Source organism: Lissotriton vulgaris, chromosome 11 (genome assembly GCF_964263255.1).
Source record: "Lissotriton vulgaris chromosome 11, aLisVul1.2, whole genome shotgun sequence".
Lineage (NCBI taxonomy): Eukaryota > Metazoa > Chordata > Amphibia > Caudata > Salamandridae > Lissotriton > Lissotriton vulgaris.
In genome coordinates, this window is record NC_141699.1 from 120,974,032 (window position 1) to 120,994,982 (window position 20,951).

At 42.5% G+C, this 20,951-nt stretch overlaps 10 non-coding genes across 10 annotated transcripts; all 10 read right to left on the reverse strand.

The window, feature by feature from the left end:
• Positions 1–1,850: 1,850 nt before the first annotated feature.
• Positions 1,851–1,990, reverse strand: LOC147679337 (U4 spliceosomal RNA). Its single transcript, XR_015301864.1, has one exon. It is a non-coding gene; the product is annotated as a U4 spliceosomal RNA (small nuclear RNA).
• Positions 1,991–3,926: 1,936 nt separating this feature from the next.
• LOC147679338 (U4 spliceosomal RNA) lies at positions 3,927–4,066 on the reverse strand. Its single transcript, XR_015301873.1, has one exon. It is a non-coding gene; the product is annotated as a U4 spliceosomal RNA (small nuclear RNA).
• A 1,936-nt stretch (positions 4,067–6,002) lies between these two features.
• On the reverse strand, positions 6,003–6,142 carry LOC147679339 (U4 spliceosomal RNA). The gene has a single exon (XR_015301857.1). It is a non-coding gene; the product is annotated as a U4 spliceosomal RNA (small nuclear RNA).
• Positions 6,143–8,078: 1,936 nt separating this feature from the next.
• On the reverse strand, positions 8,079–8,218 carry LOC147679340 (U4 spliceosomal RNA). Its single transcript, XR_015301877.1, has one exon. It is a non-coding gene; the product is annotated as a U4 spliceosomal RNA (small nuclear RNA).
• A 1,936-nt stretch (positions 8,219–10,154) lies between these two features.
• Positions 10,155–10,294, reverse strand: LOC147679341 (U4 spliceosomal RNA). Its single transcript, XR_015301858.1, has one exon. It is a non-coding gene; the product is annotated as a U4 spliceosomal RNA (small nuclear RNA).
• Positions 10,295–12,230: 1,936 nt separating this feature from the next.
• On the reverse strand, positions 12,231–12,370 carry LOC147679342 (U4 spliceosomal RNA). Its single transcript, XR_015301878.1, has one exon. It is a non-coding gene; the product is annotated as a U4 spliceosomal RNA (small nuclear RNA).
• A 1,935-nt stretch (positions 12,371–14,305) lies between these two features.
• LOC147679343 (U4 spliceosomal RNA) lies at positions 14,306–14,445 on the reverse strand. Its single transcript, XR_015301865.1, has one exon. It is a non-coding gene; the product is annotated as a U4 spliceosomal RNA (small nuclear RNA).
• Positions 14,446–16,381: 1,936 nt separating this feature from the next.
• On the reverse strand, positions 16,382–16,521 carry LOC147679344 (U4 spliceosomal RNA). Its single transcript, XR_015301816.1, has one exon. It is a non-coding gene; the product is annotated as a U4 spliceosomal RNA (small nuclear RNA).
• A 1,933-nt stretch (positions 16,522–18,454) lies between these two features.
• Positions 18,455–18,594, reverse strand: LOC147679345 (U4 spliceosomal RNA). Its single transcript, XR_015301830.1, has one exon. It is a non-coding gene; the product is annotated as a U4 spliceosomal RNA (small nuclear RNA).
• Positions 18,595–20,523: 1,929 nt separating this feature from the next.
• Positions 20,524–20,663, reverse strand: LOC147679346 (U4 spliceosomal RNA). Its single transcript, XR_015301833.1, has one exon. It is a non-coding gene; the product is annotated as a U4 spliceosomal RNA (small nuclear RNA).
• Positions 20,664–20,951: the final 288 nt, after the last annotated feature.

Below are 20,951 nucleotides of genomic sequence, written 5' to 3' on the forward strand. Positions count from 1 at the left end.
CTGTTTATGCATAACTACACCTCCACTGCTTCTGACAGGCAATGTAAGACATATGTTGGCGTTGTTTTACTAATTTCCATCAGCTCTCTGCCCCACACCGTCGCTAGCCAAACGCAGAGAATTCTGGGAAATTGTATGCTAAATAGCTCTCCAGGTAAGCAGCACCCTCCCTAGTTATGGATTTGATGCTCAGACAGATATCCCTTCACACAAAGATGAGATCTAGGCTGCTAGCCATGGGTTGTGGAAAATATAAGAAGCACAAATTCATAATAGCATCCTCATAGGGCCCACTGTCTTCAAATGTTTACTAGAGGAGGAACAGCAATAATTTAAAGGAAAATAAATCATAGCTACATTTTTCCATTTTCCATACTGCAAGTCTGCCATTTCATTGCACTACATAGTAGCATTAGCTGCATTTCATTTTTAGCTTTAGGGGGTACAATATACTGGTTTCCTGGTTTTCAAAACATTCTAGCGGAAGATTCACAAGGATCTGATGCATCTGCATAGATGCATACTTTTCCTTGCGTCAGTGCTGAATGTCCTTGTGCCACTATGAATGTGCTGTATTTACAATACAGTGCTCCATGGTGCAAGGATTAACAGATGCATCAGAAATTCTGACACATGTGTTGGCACAAAAGTGCCGCATTGCTGAAGTTGATCATGAAAGTGAAGCAAAAAGCCATGAGTCATTCCAAACGCTTGGTCTGTGCAGGCGTAGGGATTTTGCCGCAGTGAAGGCGTAAAGTGACGCAGTGAAATCTTGTAGATTTCAGTGCGTCAGTTCTACAATGCTTTTTTTCGTGGAAACGCCCACCCTGCATACATTATGCCTGACGCAGGTATAATGTGATGCAGGGCTTTATAATGTGATGCATCTCCCTAGATGTGTCACATTGTAAGAGGGCCACAACATTTAAGCCGCAGCTGCACCACAATACAGATTTTTATATGTGCCCTGTAAATGGCTGTGTGTACGTTGTGTGTCTCCGTCGGCATGCAGCATACAAATTTTCCCGGATCATGTAGCCCAGTTGGGTGGCTGATGCAGCCACGCAAGAGCTCTTTGCGTGACCTCATTGTCACCGATTCAAATCAGGGAGGATCCACGCAGCCTTTCATGGCTCTAAGGTGAAAAAATGGGCCCTAGGGCAAGGAAGGAAATAGGACCCCTTATTCATGTTTGAAATATAAAATACCGCAATAATCGGGGTTCAGTGGGTCCCGCAGGTCTGTGGGTGCCAGTGCCACTGCACCTGCTGCAACAATGGAAGCTACGCCCCTGTCATACAGCTGGGTAACATCAATTACTCAGTGACACAAAGAGCATTAAAAAATACACTTTACATAATGTTAAATGACAAAAACAACAGCTTTGTCAGTACTCGTTCTGTTTCAAGCACCCCATACAATCTGTATGAACCCTCTCCGCATTTTCCTACTGATAACAAACGCCTTTGCTCCCAGAAATAAGCTTTCTAGGTGGTTTGTGTACATTTGAATGGGAGATGAGACCTCGAAAGAGCCCAGCTCTGCGACAGACTGCGAGTCAACTCAGAGAGCGGAAACAAAGCCCGTACTCTGGCCATCAACTACCCGAGCGAATCCGGGGATCGAAGGTGAGAACAAAGAGGAAGAAATACAAGAATTATGAAAACTGATCAAGGAGAAAAAATCCCTAAGTTACTGCCGTATTTAAAAAGCTGAGAAAACAAAAAGAACGTAAAGAGTAAACTGAAGCCAAATAAAGTCACAGTTTTCTCCTTGTCACGGATAACAATTATGCAAGTAAATCACATTGAACAATAAAATATCTTAATTTTTTATTACATATTCTCCAGTCTCCGAAGAGACTGTCAAAAATAGTCATTTCAACTATATTTCAAGTCTCGATGACGGGGTATTGGGTAAAGTTTTCAATAAGCAATAATCGCACCTCGGTTAAACCTCATTGGCTACAATACTGCCACTGGGCAAAGCTAACCAATTATAGTGTGAATTTCATGCCCACTCGCCCTGGTACCTCATGTTACAAAGAACATGAACCCTTTTTAAAAAAGATTTTATCTGTTTATGCATAACTACACCTCCACTGCTTCTGACAGGCAATGTAAGACATATGTTGGCGTTGTTTTACTAATTTCCATCAGCTCTCTGCCCCACACCGTCGCTAGCCACACGCAGAGAATTCTGGGAAATTGTATGCTAAATAGCTCTCCAGGTAAGCAGCACCCTCCCTAGTTATGGATTTGATGCTCAGACAGATTTCCCTTCACACAAAGATGAGATCTAGGCTGCTAGCCATGGGTTGTGGAAAATATAAGAAGCACAAATTCATAATAGCATCCTCATAGGGCCCACTGTCTTCAAATGTTTACTAGAGGAGGAACAGCAATAATTTAAAGGAAAATAAATCATAGCTACATTTTTCCATTTTCCATACTGCAAGTCTGCCATATCATTGCACTACATAGTTGCATTTGCTGCATTTCATTTTTAGCTTTAGGGGGTACAATATACTGGTTTCCTGGTTTTCAAAACATTCTAGGGGAAGATTCACAAGGATCTGATGCATCTGCATAGATGCATACTTTTCCTTGCGTCAGTGCTGAATGTCCTTGTGCCACTATGAATGTGCTGTATTTACAATACAGTGCTCCATGGTGCAAGGATTAACAGATGCATCAGAAATTCTGACACATGTGTTGGCACAAAAGTGCCGCATTGCTGAAGTTGATCATGAAAGTGAAGCAAAAAGCCATGAGTCATTCCAAACGCTTGGTCTGTGCAGGCGTAGGGATTTTGCCGCAGTGAAGGCGTAAAGTGACGCAGTGAAATCTTGTAGATTTCAGTGCGTCAGTTCTACAATGCTTTTTTTCGTGGAAACGCCCACCCTGCATAAATTATGCCTGACGCAGGTATAATGTGATGCAGGAATTTATAACGTGATGCATCTCCCTAGATGCGTCACATTGTAAGAGGGCCGCAACATTTAAGCCGCAGCTGCGCCACAATACAGATTTTTATATGTGCCCTGTAAATGGCTGTGTGTACGTTGTGTGTCTCCGTCGGCATGCAGCATACAAATTTTCCTGGATCATGTAGCCCAGTTGGGTGGCTGATGCAGCCACGCAAGAGCTCTTTGCGTGACCTCATTGTCACCGATTCAAATCAGGGAGGATCCACGCAGCCTTTCATGGCTCTAAGGTGAAAAAATGGGCCCTAGGGCAAGGAAGGAAATACGACCCCTTATTCATGTTTGAAATATAAAATACCGCAATAATCGGGGTTCAGTGGGTCCCGCAAGTCTGTGGGTGCCAGTGCCACTGCACCTGCTGCAACAATGGAAGCTACGCCCCTGTCATACAGCTGGGTAACATCAATTACTCAGTGACACAAAGAGCATTAAAAAAGACACTTTACATAATGTTAAACGACAAAAACAACAGCTTTGTCAGTACTCGTTCTGTTTCAAGCACCCCATACAATCTGTATGAACCCTCTCCGCATTTTCCTACTGATAACAAACGCCTTTGCTCCCAGAAATAAACTTTCTAGGTGGTTTGTGTACATTTGAATGGGAGATGAGACCTCGAAAGAGCCCAGCCCTGCAACGGACTGCGAGTCAACTCAGAGAGCGGAAACAAAGCCCGTACTCTGGCCATCAACTACCCGAGCGAATCCGGGGATCGAAGGTGAGAACAAAGAGGAAGAAATACAAGAATTATGAAAACTGATCAAGGAGAAAAAATCCCTAAGTTACTGCCGTATTTAAAAAGCTGAGAAAACAAAAAGAACGTAAAGAGTAAACTGAAGCCAAATAAAGTCACAGTTTTCTCCTTGTCACGGATAACAATTATGCAAGTAAATCACATTGAACAATAAAATATCTTAATTTTTTATTACATATTCTCCAGTCTCCGAAGAGACTGTCAAAAATAGTCATTTCAACTATATTTCAAGTCTCGATGACGGGGTATTGGGTAAAGTTTTCAATAAGCAATAATCGCACCTCGGTTAAACCTCATTGGCTACAATACTGCCACTAGGCAAAGCTAACCAATTATAGTGTGAATTTCATGCCCACTAGCCCTGGTACCTCATGTTACAAAGAACATGAACCCTTTTTAAAAAAGATTTTATCTGTTTATGCATAACTACACCTCCACTGCTTCTGACAGGCAATGTAAGACATATGTTGGCGTTGTTTTACTAATTTCCATCAGCTCTCTGCCCCACACCGTCGCTAGCCACACGCAGAGAATTCTGGGAAATTGTATGCTAAATAGCTCTCCAGGTAAGCAGCACCCTCCCTAGTTATGGATTTGATGCTCAGACAGATATCCCTTCACACAAAGATGAGAGCTAGGCTGCTAGCCATGGGTTCGGGAAAATATAAGAAGAACAAATTCATAATAGCATCCTCATAGGACCCACTGTCTTCAAATGTTTACTAGAGGAGGAACAGCAATAATTTAAAGGAAAATAAATCATAGCTAAATTTTTCCATTTTCCATACTGCAAGTCTGCCATTTCATTGCACTACATAGTTGCATTTGCTGCATTTTCTTTTTAGCTTTAGGGGGTACAATATACTGGTTTCCTGGTTTTCAAAACATTCTAGGGGAAGATTCACAAGGATCTGACACATCTGCATAGAGGCATACTTTTCCTTGCGTCAGTGCTGAATGTCCTTGTGCCACTCTGGATGTGCTGTATTTACAATACAGTGCTCTATGGTGCAAGGATTAACAGATGCATCAGAAATTCTGACACATGTGTTGGCACAAAAGTGACGCATTGCTGAAGTTGATCATGAAAGTGAAGCAAAAAGCCATGAGACATTCCAAGTGCTTGGTCTGTGCAGGCGTAGGGATTTTGCCACAGTGAAGGCGTAAAGTGACGCAGTGAAATCTTGTAGATTTCAGGGCGTGAGTTCTACAAGGCTTTTTTTCGTGGAAACGCCCAACCTGCATACATTATGCCTGACGCAGGTATAATGTGATGCAGGGCTTTATAATGTGATGCATCTCCCTAGATGCGTCACATTGTAAGAGGGCCGCAACATTTAAGCCGCAGCTGCGCCACAATACAGATTTTTATATGTGCCCTGTAAATGGCTGTGTGTATGTTGTGTGTCTCCGTCGGCATGCAGCATACAAATGTTCCCGGATCATGTAGCCCAGTTGGGCGGCTGATGCAGCCACGCAAGAGCTCTTTGCGTGACCTCATTGTCACCGATTCAAATCAGGGAGGATCCACCCAGCCTTTCATGGCTCTAAGGTGAAAAAATGGGCCCTAGGGCAAGGAAGGAAATAGGACCCCTTATTCATGTTTGAAATATAAAATACCGCAATAATTGGGGTTCAGTGGGTCCCGCAGGTCTGTGGGTGCCAGTGCCACTGCACCTGCAGCAACAATGGAAGCTACGCCCCTGTCATACAGCTGGGTAACATCAATTACTCAGTGACACAAAGAGCATTAAAAAATACACTTTACATAATGTTAAATGACAAAAACAACAGCTTTGTCAGTACTCGTTCTGTTTCAAGCACCCCATACAATCTGTATGAACCCTCTCCGCATTTTCCTACTGATAACAAACGCCTTTGCTCCCAGAAATAAGCTTTCTAGGTGGTTTGTGTACATTTGAATGGGAGATGAGACCTCGAAAGAGCCCAGCTCTGCGACGGACTGCGAGTCAACTCAGAGAGCGGAAACAAAGCCCGTACTCTGGCCATCAACTACCCGAGCGAATCCGGGGATCGAAGGTGAGAACAAAGAGGAAGAAATACAAGAATTATGAAAACTGATCAAGGAGAAAAAATCCCTAAGTTACTGCCGTATTTAAAAAGCTGAGAAAACAAAAAGAACGTAAAGAGTAAACTGAAGCCAAATAAAGTCACAGTTTTCTCCTTGTCACGGATAACAATTATGCAAGTTAATCACATTGAACAATAAAATATCTTAATTTTTTATTACATATTCTCCAGTCTCCGAAGAGACTGTCAAAAATAGTCATTTCAACTATATTTCAAGTCTCGATGACGGGGTATTGGGTAAAGTTTCCAATAAGCAATAATCGCACCTCGGTTAAACCTCATTGGCTACAATACTGCCACTGCGCAAAGCTAACCAATTATAGTGTGAATTTCATGCCCACTCGCCCTGGTACCTCATGTTACAAAGAACATGAACCCTTTTTAAAAAAGATTTTATCTGTTTATGCATAACTACACCTCCACTGCTTCTGACAGGCAATGTAAGACATATGTTGGCGTTGTTTTACTAATTTCCATCAGCTCTCTGCCCCACACCGTCGCTAGCCAAACGCAGAGAATTCTGGGAAATTGTATGCTAAATAGCTCTCCAGGTAAGCAGCACCCTCCCTAGTTATGGATTTGATGCTCAGACAGATATCCCTTCACACAAAGATGAGATCTAGGCTGCTAGCCATGGGTTGTGGAAAATATAAGAAGCACAAATTCATAATAGCATCCTCATAGGGCCCACTGTCTTCAAATGTTTACTAGAGGAGGAACAGCAATAATTTAAAGGAAAGTAAATCATAGCTACATTTTTCCATTTTCCATACTGCAAGTCTGCCATTTCATTGCACTACATAGTTGCATTTGCTGCATTTCATTTTTAGCTTTAGGGGGTACAATATACTGGTTTCCTGGTTTTCAAAACATTCTAGGGGAAGATTCACAAGGATCTGATGCATCTGCATAGATGCATACTTTTCCTTGCGTCAGTGCTGAATGTCCTTGTGCCACTATGAATGTGCTGTATTTACAATACAGTGCTCCATGGTGCAAGGATTAACAGATGCATCAGAAATTCTGACACATGTGTTGGCACAAAAGTGCCGCATTGCTGAAGTTGATCATGAAAGTGAAGCAAAAAGCCATGAGTCATTCCAAACGCTTGGTCTGTGCAGGCGTAGGGATTTTGCCGCAGTGAAGGCGTAAAGTGACGCCGTGAAATCTTGTAGATTTCAGTGCGTCAGTTCTACAATGCTTTTTTTCGTGGAAACGCCCACCCTGCATACATTATGCCTGACGCAGGTATAATGTGATGCAGGGCTTTATAATGTGATGCATCTCCCTAGATGTGTCACATTGTAAGAGGGCCACAACATTTAAGCCGCAGCTGCACCACAATACAGATTTTTATATGTGCCCTGTAAATGGCTGTGTGTACGTTGTGTGTCTCCGTCGGCATGCAGCATACAAATTTTCCCGGATCATGTAGCCCAGTTGGGTGGCTGATGCAGCCACGCAAGAGCTCTTTGCGTGACCTCATTGTCACCGATTCAAATCAGGGAGGATCCACGCAGCCTTTCATGGCTCTAAGGTGAAAAAATGGGCCCTAGGGCAAGGAAGGAAATAGGACCCCTTATTCATGTTTGAAATATAAAATACCGCAATAATCGGGGTTAAGTGGGTCCCGCAGGTCTGTGGGTGCCAGTGCCACTGCACCTGCTGCAACAATGGAAGCTACGCCCCTGTCATACAGCTGGGTAACATCAATTACTCAGTGACACAAAGAGCATTAAAAAATACACTTTACATAATGTTAAATGACAAAAACAACAGCTTTGTCAGTACTCGTTCTGTTTCAAGCACCCCATACAATCTGTATGAACCCTCTCCGCATTTTCCTACTGATAACAAATGCCTTTGCTCCCAGAAATAAGCTTTCTAGGTGGTTTGTGTACATTTGAATGGGAGATGAGACCTCGAAAGAGCCCAGCTCTGCGACAGACTGCGAGTCAACTCAGAGAGCGGAAACAAAGCCCGTACTCTGGCCATCAACTACCCGAGCGAATCCGGGGATCGAAGGTGAGAACAAAGAGGAAGAAATACAAGAATTATGAAAACTGATCAAGGAGAAAAAATCCCTAAGTTACTGCCGTATTTAAAAAGCTGAGAAAACAAAAAGAACGTAAAGAGTAAACTGAAGCCAAATAAAGTCATAGTTTTCTCCTTGTCACGGATAACAATTATGCAAGTAAATCACATTGAACAATAAAATATCTTAATTTTTTATTACATATTCTTCAGTCTCCGAAGAGACTGTCAAAAATAGTCATTTCAACTATATTTCAAGTCTCGATGACGGGGTATTGGGTAAAGTTTTCAATAAGCAATAATCGCACCTCGGTTAAACCTCATTGGCTACAATACTGCTACTGGGCAAAGCTAACCAATTATAGTGTGAATTTCATGCCCACTAGCCCTGGTACCTCATGTTACAAAGAACATGAACCCTTTTTAAAAAAGATTTTATCTGTTTATGCATAACTACACCTCCACTGCTTCTGACAGGCAATGTAAGACATATGTTGGCGTTGTTTTACTAATTTCCATCAGCTCTCTGCCCCACACCGTCGCTAGCCACACGCAGAGAATTCTGGGAAATTGTATGCTAAATAGCTCTCCAGGTAAGCAGCACCCTCCCTAGTTATGGATTTGATGCTCAGACAGATATCCCTTCACACAAAGATGAGAGCTAGGCTGCTAGCCATGGGTTCGGGAAAATATAAGAAGAACAAATTCATAATAGCATCCTCATAGGACCCACTGTCTTCAAATGTTTACTAGAGGAGGAACAGCAATAATTTAAAGGAAAATAAATCATAGCTACATTTTTCCATTTTCCATACTGCAAGTCTGCCATTTCATTGCACTACATAGTTGCATTTGCTGCATTTTCTTTTTAGCTTTAGGGGGTACAATATACTGGTTTCCTGGTTTTCAAAACATTCTAGGGGAAGATTCACAAGGATCTGACACATCTGCATAGAGGCATACTTTTCCTTGCGTCAGTGCTGAATGTCCTTGTGCCACTCTGGATGTGCTGTATTTACAATACAGTGCTCTATGGTGCAAGGATTAACAGATGCATCAGAAATTCTGACACATGTGTTGGCACAAAAGTGACGCATTGCTGAAGTTGATCATGAAAGTGAAGCAAAAAGCCATGAGACATTCCAAGTGCTTGGTCTGTGCAGGCGTAGGGATTTTGCCGCAGTGAAGGCGTAAAGTGACGCAGTGAAATCTTGTAGATTTCAGGGCGTGAGTTCTACAAGGCTTTTTTTCGTGGAAACGCCCAACCTGCATACATTATGCCTGACGCAGGTATAATGTGATGCAGGGCTTTATAATGTGATGCATCTCCCTAGATGCGTCACATTGTAAGAGGGCCGCAACATTTTAGCCGCAGCTGCGCCACAATACAGATTTTTATATGTGCCCTGTAAATGGCTGTGTGTATGTTGTGTGTCTCCGTCGGCATGCAGCATACAAATGTTCCCGGATCATGTAGCCCAGTTGGGCGGCTGATGCAGCCACGCAAGAGCTCTTTGCGTGACCTCATTGTCACCGATTCAAATCAGGGAGGATCCACGCAGCCTTTCATGGCTCTAAGGTGAAAAAATGGGCCCTAGGGCAAGGAAGGAAATAGGACCCCTTATTCATGTTTGAAATATAAAATACCGCAATAATTGGGGTTCAGTGGGTCCCGCAGGTCTGTGGGTGCCAGTGCCACTGCACCTGCAGCAACAATGGAAGCTACGCCCCTGTCATACAGCTGGGTAACATCAATTACTCAGTGACACAAAGAGCATTATAAAATACACTTTACATAATGTTAAATGACAAAAACAACAGCTTTGTCAGTACTCGTTCTGTTTCAAGCACCCCATACAATCTGTATGAACCCTCTCCGCATTTTCCTACTGATAACAAACGCCTTTGCTCCCAGAAATAAGCTTTCTAGGTGGTTTGTGTACATTTGAATGGGAGATGAGACCTCGAAAGAGCCCAGCTCTGCGACGGACTGCGAGTCAACTCAGAGAGCGGAAACAAAGCCCGTACTCTGGCCATCAACTACCCGAGCGAATCCGGGGATCGAAGGTGAGAACAAAGAGGAAGAAATACAAGAATTATGAAAACTGATCAAGGAGAAAAAATCCCTAAGTTACTGCCGTATTTAAAAAGCTGAGAAAACAAAAAGAACGTAAAGAGTAAACTGAAGCCAAATAAAGTCACAGTTTTCTCCTTGTCACGGATAACAATTATGCAAGTTAATCACATTGAACAATAAAATATCTTAATTTTTTATTACATATTCTCCAGTCTCCGAAGAGACTGTCAAAAATAGTCATTTCAACTATATTTCAAGTCTCGATGACGGGGTATTGGGTAAAGTTTCCAATAAGCAATAATCGCACCTCGGTTAAACCTCATTGGCTACAATACTGCCACTGCGCAAAGCTAACCAATTATAGTGTGAATTTCATGCCCACTCGCCCTGGTACCTCATGTTCCAAAGAACATGAACCCTTTTTAAAAAAGATTTTATCTGTTTATGCATAACTACACCTCCACTGCTTCTGACAGGCAATGTAAGACATATGTTGGCGTTGTTTTACTAATTTCCATCAGCTCTCTGCCCCACACCGTCGCTAGCCAAACGCAGAGAATTCTGGGAAATTGTATGCTAAATAGCTCTCCAGGTAAGCAGCACCCTCCCTAGTTATGGATTTGATGCTCAGACAGATATCCCTTCACACAAAGATGAGATCTAGGCTGCTAGCCATGGGTTGTGGAAAATATAAGAAGCACAAATTCATAATAGCATCCTCATAGGGCCCACTGTCTTCAAATGTTTACTAGAGGAGGAACAGCAATAATTTAAAGGAAAATAAATCATAGCTACATTTTTCCATTTTCCATACTGAAAGTCTGCCATTTCATTGCACTACATAGTTGCATTTGCTGCATTTCATTTTTAGCTTTAGGGGGTACAATATACTGGTTTCCTGGTTTTCAAAACATTCTAGGGGAAGATTCACAAGGATCTGATGCATCTGCATAGATGCATACTTTTCCTTGCGTCAGTGCTGAATGTCCTTGTGCCACTATGAATGTGCTGTATTTACAATACAGTGCTCCATGGTGCAAGGATTAACAGATGCATCAGAAATTCTGACACATGTGTTGGCACAAAAGTGCCGCATTGCTGAAGTTGATCATGAAAGTGAAGCAAAAAGCCATGAGTCATTCCAAACGCTTGGTCTGTGCAGGCGTAGGGATTTTGCCGCAGTGAAGGCGTAAAGTGACGCAGTGAAATCTTGTAGATTTCAGTGCGTCAGTTCTACAATGCTTTTTTTCGTGGAAACGCCCACCCTGCATACATTATGCCTGACGCAGGTATAATGTGATGCAGGGCTTTATAATGTGATGCATCTCCCTAGATGTGTCACATTGTAAGAGGGCCACAACATTTAAGCCGCAGCTGCACCACAATACAGATTTTTATATGTGCCCTGTAAATGGCTGTGTGTATGTTGTGTGTCTCCGTCGGCATGCAGTATACAAATTTTCCCGGATCATGTAGCCCAGTTGGGTGGCTGATGCAGCCACGCAAGAGCTCTTTGCGTGACCTCATTGTCACCGATTCAAATCAGGGAGGATCCACGCAGCCTTTCATGGCTCTAAGGTGAAAAAATGGGCCCTAGGGCAAGGAAGGAAATAGGACCCCTTATTCATGTTTGAAATATAAAATACCGCAATAATCGGGGTTCAGTGGGTCCCGCAGGTCTGTGGGTGCCAGTGCCACTGCACCTGCTGCAACAATGGAAGCTACGCCCCTGTCATACAGCTGGGTAACATCAATTACTCAGTGACACAAAGAGCATTAAAAAATACACTTTACATAATGTTAAATGACAAAAACAACAGCTTTGTCAGTACTCGTTCTGTTTCAAGCACCCCATACAATCTGTATGAACCCTCTCCGCATTTTCCTACTGATAACAAACGCCTTTGCTCCCAGAAATAAGCTTTCTAGGTGGTTTGTGTACATTTGAATGGGAGATGAGACCTCGAAAGAGCCCAGCTCTGCGACAGACTGCGAGTCAACTCAGAGAGCGGAAACAAAGCCCGTACTCTGGCCATCAACTACCCGAGCGAATCCGGGGATCGAAGGTGAGAACAAAGAGGAAGAAATACAAGAATTATGAAAACTGATCAAGGAGAAAAAATCCCTAAGTTACTGCCGTATTTAAAAAGCTGAGAAAACAAAAAGAACGTAAAGAGTAAACTGAAGCCAAATAAAGTCACAGTTTTCTCCTTGTCACGGATAACAATTATGCAAGTAAATCACATTAAACAATAAAATATCTTAATTTTTTATTACATATTCTCCAGTCTCCGAAGAGACTGTCAAAAATAGTCATTTCAACTATATTTCAAGTCTCGATGACGGGGTATTGGGTAAAGTTTTCAATAAGCAATAATCGCACATCGGTTAAACCTCATTGGCTACAATACTGCCACTGGGCAAAGCTAACCAATTATAGTGTGAATTTCATGCCCACTCGCCCTGGTACCTCATGTTACAAAGAACATGAACCCTTTTTAAAAAAGATTTTATCTGTTTATGCATAACTACACCTCCACTGCTTCTGACAGGCAATGTAAGACATATGTTGGCGTTGTTTTACTAATTTCCATCAGCTCTCTGCCCCAAACCGTCGCTAGCCACACGCAGAGAATTCTGGGAAATTGTATGCTAAATAGCTCTCCAGGTAAGCAGCACCCTCCCTAGTTATGGATTTGATGCTCAGACAGATATCCCTTCACACAAAGATGAGATCTAGGCTGCTAGCCATGGGTTGTGGAAAATATAAGAAGCACAAATTCATAATAGCATCCTCATAGGGCCCACTGTCTTCAAATGTTTACTAGAGGAGGAACAGCAATAATTTAAAGGAAAATAAATCATAGCTACATTTTTCCATTTTCCATACTGCAAGTCTGCCATTTCATTGCACTACATAGTTGCATTTGCTGCATTTCATTTTTAGCTTTAGGGGGTACAATATACTGCTTTCCTGGTTTTCAAAACATTCTAGGGGAAGATTCACAAGGATCTGATGCATCTGCATAGATGCATACTTTTCCTTGCGTCAGTGCTGAATGTCCTTGTGCCACTATGAATGTGCTGTATTTACAATACAGTGCTCCATGGTGCAAGGATTAACAGATGCATCAGAAATTCTGACACATGTGTTGGCACAAAAGTGCCGCATTGCTGAAGTTGATCATGAAAGTGAAGCAAAAAGCCATGAGTCATTCCAAACGCTTGGTCTGTGCAGGCGTAGGGATTTTGCCGCAGTGAAGGCGTAAAGTGACGCAGTGAAATCTTGTAGATTTCAGTGCGTCAGTTCTACAAGGCTTTTTTTCGTGGAAACGCCCACCCTGCATAAATTATGCCTGACGCAGGTATAATGTGATGCAGGAATTTATAACGTGATGCATCTCCCTAGATGCGTCACATTGTAAGAGGGCCGCAACATTTAAGCCGCAGCTGCGCCACAATACAGATTTTTATATGTGCCCTGTAAATGGCTGTGTGTACGTTGTGTGTCTCCGTCGGCATGCAGCATACAAATTTTCCTGGATCATGTAGCCCAGTTGGGTGGCTGATGCAGCCACGCAAGAGCTCTTTGCGTGACCTCATTGTCACCGATTCAAATCAGGGAGGATCCACGCAGCCTTTCATGGCTCTAAGGTGAAAAAATGGGCCCTAGGGCAAGGAAGGAAATACGACCCCTTATTCATGTTTGAAATATAAAATACCGCAATAATCGGGGTTCAGTGGGTCCCGCAAGTCTGTGGGTGCCAGTGCCACTGCACCTGCTGCAACAATGGAAGCTACGCCCCTGTCATACAGCTGGGTAACATCAATTACTCAGTGACACAAAGAGCATTAAAAAAGACACTTTACATAATGTTAAACGACAAAAACAACAGCTTTCTCAGTACTCGTTCTGTTTCAAGCACCCCATACAATCTGTATGAACCCTCTCCGCATTTTCCTACTGATAACAAACGCCTTTGCTCCCAGAAATAAGCTTTCTAGGTGGTTTGTTACATTTGAATGGGAGATGAGACCTCGAAAGAGCCCAGCTCTGCGACAGACTGCGAGTCAACTCAGAGAGCGGAAACAAAGCCCGTACTCTGGCCATCAACTACCCGAGCGAATCCGGGGATCGAAGGTGAGAACAAAGAGGAAGAAATACAAGAATTATGAAAACTGATCAAGGAGAAAAAATCCCTAAGTTACTGCCGTATTTAAAAAGCTGAGAAAACAAAAAGAACGTAAAGAGTAAACTGAAGCCAAATAAAGTCATAGTTTTCTCCTTGTCACGGATAACAATTATGCAAGTAAATCACATTGAACAATAAAATATCTTAATTTTTTATTACATATTCTTCAGTCTCCGAAGAGACTGTCAAAAATAGTCATTTCAACTATATTTCAAGTCTCGATGACGGGGTATTGGGTAAAGTTTTCAATAAGCAATAATCGCACCTCGGTTAAACCTCATTGGCTACAATACTGCCACTGGGCAAAGCTAACCAATTATAGTGTGAATTTCATGCCCACTCGCCCTGGTACCTCATGTTACAAAGAACATGAACCCTTTTTAAAAAAGATTTTATCTGTTTATGCATAACTACACCTCCACTGCTTCTGACAGGCAATGTAAGACATATGTTGGCGTTGTTTTACTAATTTCCATCAGCTCTCTGCCCCACACCGTCGCTAGCCACACGCAGAGAATTCTGGGAAATTGTATGCTAAATAGCTCTCCAGGTAAGCAGCACCCTCCCTAGTTATGGATTTGATGCTCAGACAGATATCCCTTCACACAAAGATGAGAGCTAGGCTGCTAGCCATGGGTTCGGGAAAATATAAGAAGAACAAATTCATAATAGCATCCTCATAGGACCCACTGTCTTCAAATGTTTACTAGAGGAGGAACAGCAATAATTTAAAGGAAAATAAATCATAGCTACATTTTTCCATTTTCCATACTGCAAGTCTGCCATTTCATTGCACTACATAGTTGCATTTGCTGCATTTTCTTTTTAGCTTTAGGGGGTACAATATACTGGTTTCCTGGTTTTCAAAACATTCTAGGGGAAGATTCACAAGGATCTGACACATTTGCATAGAGGCATACTTTTCCTTGCGTCAGTGCTGAATGTCCTTGTGCCACTATGGAGGTGCTGTATTTACAATACAGTGCTCTATGGTGCAAGGATTAACAGATGCATCAGAAATTCTGACACATGTGTTGGCACAAAAGTGACGCATTGCTGAAGTTGATCATGAAAGTGAAGCAAAAAGCCATGAGACATTCCAAGTGCTTGGTCTGTGCAGGCGTAGGGATTTTGCCGCAGTGAAGGCGTAAAGTGATGCAGTGAAATCTTGTAGATTTCAGTGCGTGAGTTCTACAAGGCTTTTTTTCGTGGAAACGCCCAACCTGCATACATTATGCCTGACGCAGGTATAATGTGATGCAGGGCTTTATAATGTGATGCATCTCCCTAGATGCATCACATTGTAAGAGGGCCGCAACATTTAAGCCGCAGCTGCGCCACAATACAGATTTTTATATGTGCCCTGTAAATGGCTGTGTGTATGTTGTGTGTCTCCGTCGGCATGCAGCATACAAATTTTCCCGGATCATGTAGCCCAGTTGGGCGGCTGATGCAGACACGCAAGAGCTCTTTGCGTGACCTCATTGTCACCGATTCAAATCAGGGAGGATCCATGCAGCCTTTCATGGCTCTAAGGTGAAAGAATGGGCCCTAGGGCAAGGAAGGAAATAGGACCCCTTATTCATGTTTGAAATATAAAATACCGCAATAATCGGGGTTCAGTGGGTCCCGCAGGTCTGTGGGCGCCAGTGCCACTGCACCTGCTGCAACAATGGAAGCTACGCCCCTGTCATACAGCTGTGTAACATCAATTACTCAGTGACACAAAGAGCATTAAAAAATACACTTTACATAATGTTAAATGACAAAAACAACAGCTTTGTCAGTACTCGTTCTGTTTCAAGCACCCCATACAATCTGTATGAACCCTCTCCGCATTTTCCTACTGATAACAAACGCCTTTGCTCCCAGAAATAAGCTTTCTAGGTGGTTTGTGTACATTTGAATGGGAGATGAGACCTCGAAAGAGCTCAGCTCTGCGACGGACTGCGAGTCAACTCAGAGAGCGGAAACAAAGCCCGTACTCTGGCCATCAACTACCCGATCGAATCCGGGGATCGAAGGTGAGAACAAAGAGGAAGAAATACTAGAATTATGAAAACTGATCAAGGAGAAAAAATCCCTAAGTTACTGCCGTATTTAAAAAGCTAAGAAAACAAAAAGAACGTAAAGAGTAAACTGAAGCCAAATAAAGTCACAGTTTTCTCCTTGTCACGTATAACAATTATGCAAGTAAATCACATTGAACAATAAAATATCTTAATTTTTTATTACATATTCTCCAGTCTCCGAAGAGACTGTCAAAAATAGTCATTTCAACTATATTTCAAGTCTCGATGACGGGGTATTGGGTAAAGTTTTCAATAAGCAATAATCGCACCTCGGTTAAACCTCATTGGCTACAATACTGCCACTGCGCAAAGCTAACCAATTATAGTGTGAATTTCATGCCCACTCGCCCTGGTACCTCATGTTACAAAGAACATGAACCCTTTTTAAAAAAGATTTTATCTGTTTATGCATAACTACACCTCCACTGCTTCTGACAGGCAATGTAAGACATATGTTGGCGTTGTTTTACTAATTTCCATCAGCTCTCTGCCCCACACCGTCGCTAGCCACACGCAGAGAATTCTGGGAAATTGTATGCTAAATAGCTCTCCAGGTAAGCAGCACCCTCCCTAGTTATGGATTTGATGCTCAGACAGATATCCCTTCACACAAAGATGAGAGCTAGGCTGCTAGCCATGGGTTCGGGAAAATATAAGAAGAACAAATTCATAATAGCATCCTCATAGGACCCACTGTCTTCAAATGTTTACTAGAGGAGGAACAGCAATAATTTAAAGGAAAATAAATAATAGCTACATTTTTCCATTTTCCATACTGCAAGTCTGCCATTTCATTGCACTACATAGTTGCATTTGCTGCATTTTCTTTTTAGCTTTAGGTGGTACAATATACTGGTTTCCTGGTTTTCAAAACATTCTAGGGGAAGATTCACAAGGATCTGACACATCTGCATAGAGGCATACTTTTCCTTGCGTCTGTGCTGAATGTCCTTGTGCCACTATGGATGTGCTGTATTTACAATACAGTGCTCCATGGTGCAAGGATTAACAGATGCATCAGAAATTCTGACACATGTGTTGGCACAAAAGTGACGCATTGCTGAAGTTGATCATGAAAGTGAAGCAAAAAGCCATGAGACATTCCAAGTGCTTGGTCTGTGCAGGCGTAGGGATTTTGCCGCAGTGAAGGCGTAAAGTGACGCAGTGAAATCTTGTAGATTTCAGTGCGTGAGTTCTACAAGGCTTTTTTTCGTGGAAACGCCCAACCTGCATACATTATGCCTGACGCAGGTATAATGTGATGCAGGGCTTTATAATGTGACGCATCTCCCTAGATGCGTCACATTGTAAAAGGGCCGCAACATTTACGCCGCAGCTGCGCCACAATACAAATTTTTATATGTGCCCTGTAAATGGCTGTGTGTACGTTGTGTGTCTCCGTCGGCATGCAGCATACAAATTTTCCCGGATCATGTAGCCCAGTTGGGCTGATGCAGCCATGCAAGAGCTCTTTGCGTGACCTCATTGTCACCGGTTCAAATCAGGGAGGATCCACGCAGCCTTTCATGGCTCTCAGGTGAAAAAATGGGCCCTAGGGCAAGGAAGGAAATAGGACCCCTTATTCATGTTTGAAATATAAAATACCGCAATAATCGGGGTTCAGTAGGTCCCGCAGGTCTGTGGGCGCCAGTGCCACTGCACCTGCTGCAACAATGGAAGCTACTCCCCTGTCATACAGCTGGGTAACATCAATTACTCAGTGACACAAAGAGCATTAAAAAATACACTTTACATATTGTTAAATGACAAAAACAACAGCTTTGTCAGTTCTTGTTCTGTTTCAAGCACTCCATACAATCTGTATGAACCCTCTCCGCATTTTCCTACTGATAACAAACGCCTTTGCTCCCAGAAATAAACTTTCTAGGTGGTTTGTGTACATTTGAATGGGAGATGAGACCTCGAAAGAGCCCAGCTCTGCGACGGATTGCGAGTCAACTCAGAGAGCGGAAACAAAGCCCGTACTCTGGCCATCAACTACCAGAGCGAATCCGGGGATCGAAGGTGAGAACAAAGAGGAAGAAATACAAGAATTATGAAAACTGATCAAGGAGAAAAAATCCCTAAGTTACTGCCGTATTTAAAAAGCTGAGAAAACAAAAAGAACGTAAAGAGTAAACTGAAGCCAAATAAAGTCACAGTTTTCTCCTTGTCACAGATAACAATTATGCAAGTAAATCACATTGAAAAATAAACTATCTTATTTTTTTATTACATATTCTCCAGTCTCCGAAGAGACTCTCAAAAATTGTCATTTCAACTATATTTCAAGTCTCCATGACGGGGTATTGGGTAAAGTTTTCAATAAGCAATAATCGCGCCTCGGTTAAACCTCATTGACTACAATACTGCCACTGAGCAAAGCTAACCAATTATAGTGTGAATTTCATGCCCACTCGCCCTAGTACCTCATGTTACAAAGAACATGAACCCTTTTCAAAAGATTCTATCTGTTTATTCATAACTACACCTCCACTGCTTCTGACAGGCAATGTAAGACATATGTTGGCGTTGTTTTACTAATTTCCATCAGCTCTCTGCCCCAAACCGTCGCTAGCCACACGCAGAGAATTCTGGGAAATTGTATGCTAAATAGCTTTTCAGGTAAGCAACACCCTCCCTAGTTATGGATTTGATGCTCAGACAGATATCCCTTCACACAAAGATGAGATCTAGGCTGCTAGCCATGGGTTGTGGAAATATAAGAAGCACAAATTCATAATAGCATCCTCATAGGGCCCACTGTCTTCAAATGTTTAATAGAGGAGGAACAGCAATAATTTAAAGGAAAATAAATCATAGCTACATTTTTCCATTTTCCATACTGCAAGTCTGCCATTTCATGGCACTACATAGTTGCATTTGCTGCATTTCAGTTTTAGCTTTAGGGGGTACAATATACTGGTTTCCTGGTTTTCAAAACATTCTAGGGGAAGATTCACAGGGATCTGCCGTATCTGCATAGATGCATACTTTTCCTTGCGTCAGTGCTGAATGTCCTTGTGCCACTATGGATGTGCTGTATTTACAATACAGTGCTCCATGGTGCAAGGATTAACAGATGCATCAGAAATTCTGACACATCTGTTGGCACAAAAGTGACGCATTGCTGGAGTTGCTCATGAAAGTGAAGCAAAAAGCCATGAGTCATTCCAAACGCTTGGTCTTTGCAGGCGTAGGGATTTTGCCGCAGTGAAGGCGTAAAGTGACGCAGTGAAATCTTGCATATTTCGGTGCGTGAGTTCTACAAGGCTTTTTTTCGTGGAATCGCCCAACCTGCATACATTATGCCTGATGCAGGTATAATGTGATGCAGGGCTTTGTAATGTGACGCATCTCCCTAGATGCGCCACATTGTAAAAGGGGCGCAACATTTACGCCGCAGCTGCGTCACAATACAGATTTTTATATGTGCCCTGTAAATGGCTGTGTGTACGTTGTGTGTCTCCGTCGGCATGCAGCATACAAATTTTCCCGGATTATGTAGCCCAGTTGGGCTGATGCAGCCACGCAAGAGCTCTTTGCTTGACCTCATTGTCACCGATTCAAATCAGGGAGGATCCACGCAGCCTTTCATGGCTCTCAGGTGAAACAATGGGCCCTAGGACAAGGAAGAAAATAGGCCCCTTATTCATGTTTGAAATATAAAATACCGCAATAATCGGGGTTCAGAGGGTCCCGCAGTTCTGTGGACGCCAGTGCCACTGCACCTGCTGCAACAATGGAAGCTACGCCCCTGTCATACAGCTGGGTAACATCAATTACTCAGTGACACAAAGAGCATTACAAAATACACTTTACATAATGTTAAATGACAAAAACAACAGCTTTGTCAGTTCTTGTTCTGTTTCAAGCACTCCATACAATCTGTATGAACCCTCTCCGCATTTTCCTACTGATAACAAACGCCTTTGCGCCCAGAAATAAACTTTCTAGGTGGTTTGTGTACATTTGAATGGGAGATGAGACCTTGAAAGAGCCCAACCCTGCGCCGGACTGCGAGTCAACTCAGAGAGCGGAAACAAAGCCCGTACTCTGGCCATCAACTACCAGAGCAAATCCGGGGATCGAAGGTGAGAACAAAGAGGAAGAAATACAAGAAATATGAAAACTGATCAAGGAGAAAAAATCCCTAAGGTACTGCCGCATGTAAAAAGCTGAGAAAACAAAAAGAACGTAAAGAGTAAACTGAAGCCAAATAAAGTCACAGTTTTCTCCTTGTCACAGATAACAATTATGCAAGTAAATCGCATTGAAAAGTAAACTATCTTATTTTTTTATTACATATTCTCCAGTCTCCGAAGAGACTGTCAAAAATTGTCATTTTAACTATATTTCACGTCTCCATGTCGGGGTATTGGGTAAAGTTTTCAATAAGCAATAATCACGCCTCGGTTAAACCTCATTGGCTACGATACTGCCACTGCACAAAGCTAACCAAGTATAGTGTGAATTTCATGCCCACTCGCCCTAGTACCTCATGTTACAAAGAACCTGAACCCTTTTCAAAAGATTTTATCTGTTTATGCATAACTACACCTCCACTGCTTCTGACAGGCAATGTAAGACATATGTTGGCGTTGTTTTACTAATTTCCATCAGCTCTCTGCCCCAAACCGTCGCTAGCCACACGCAGAGAATTCTGGGAAATTGTATGCTAAATAGCTCTTCAGGTAAGCAGCACCCTCCCTAGTTTTGGATTTGATGCTCAGACAGATATCCC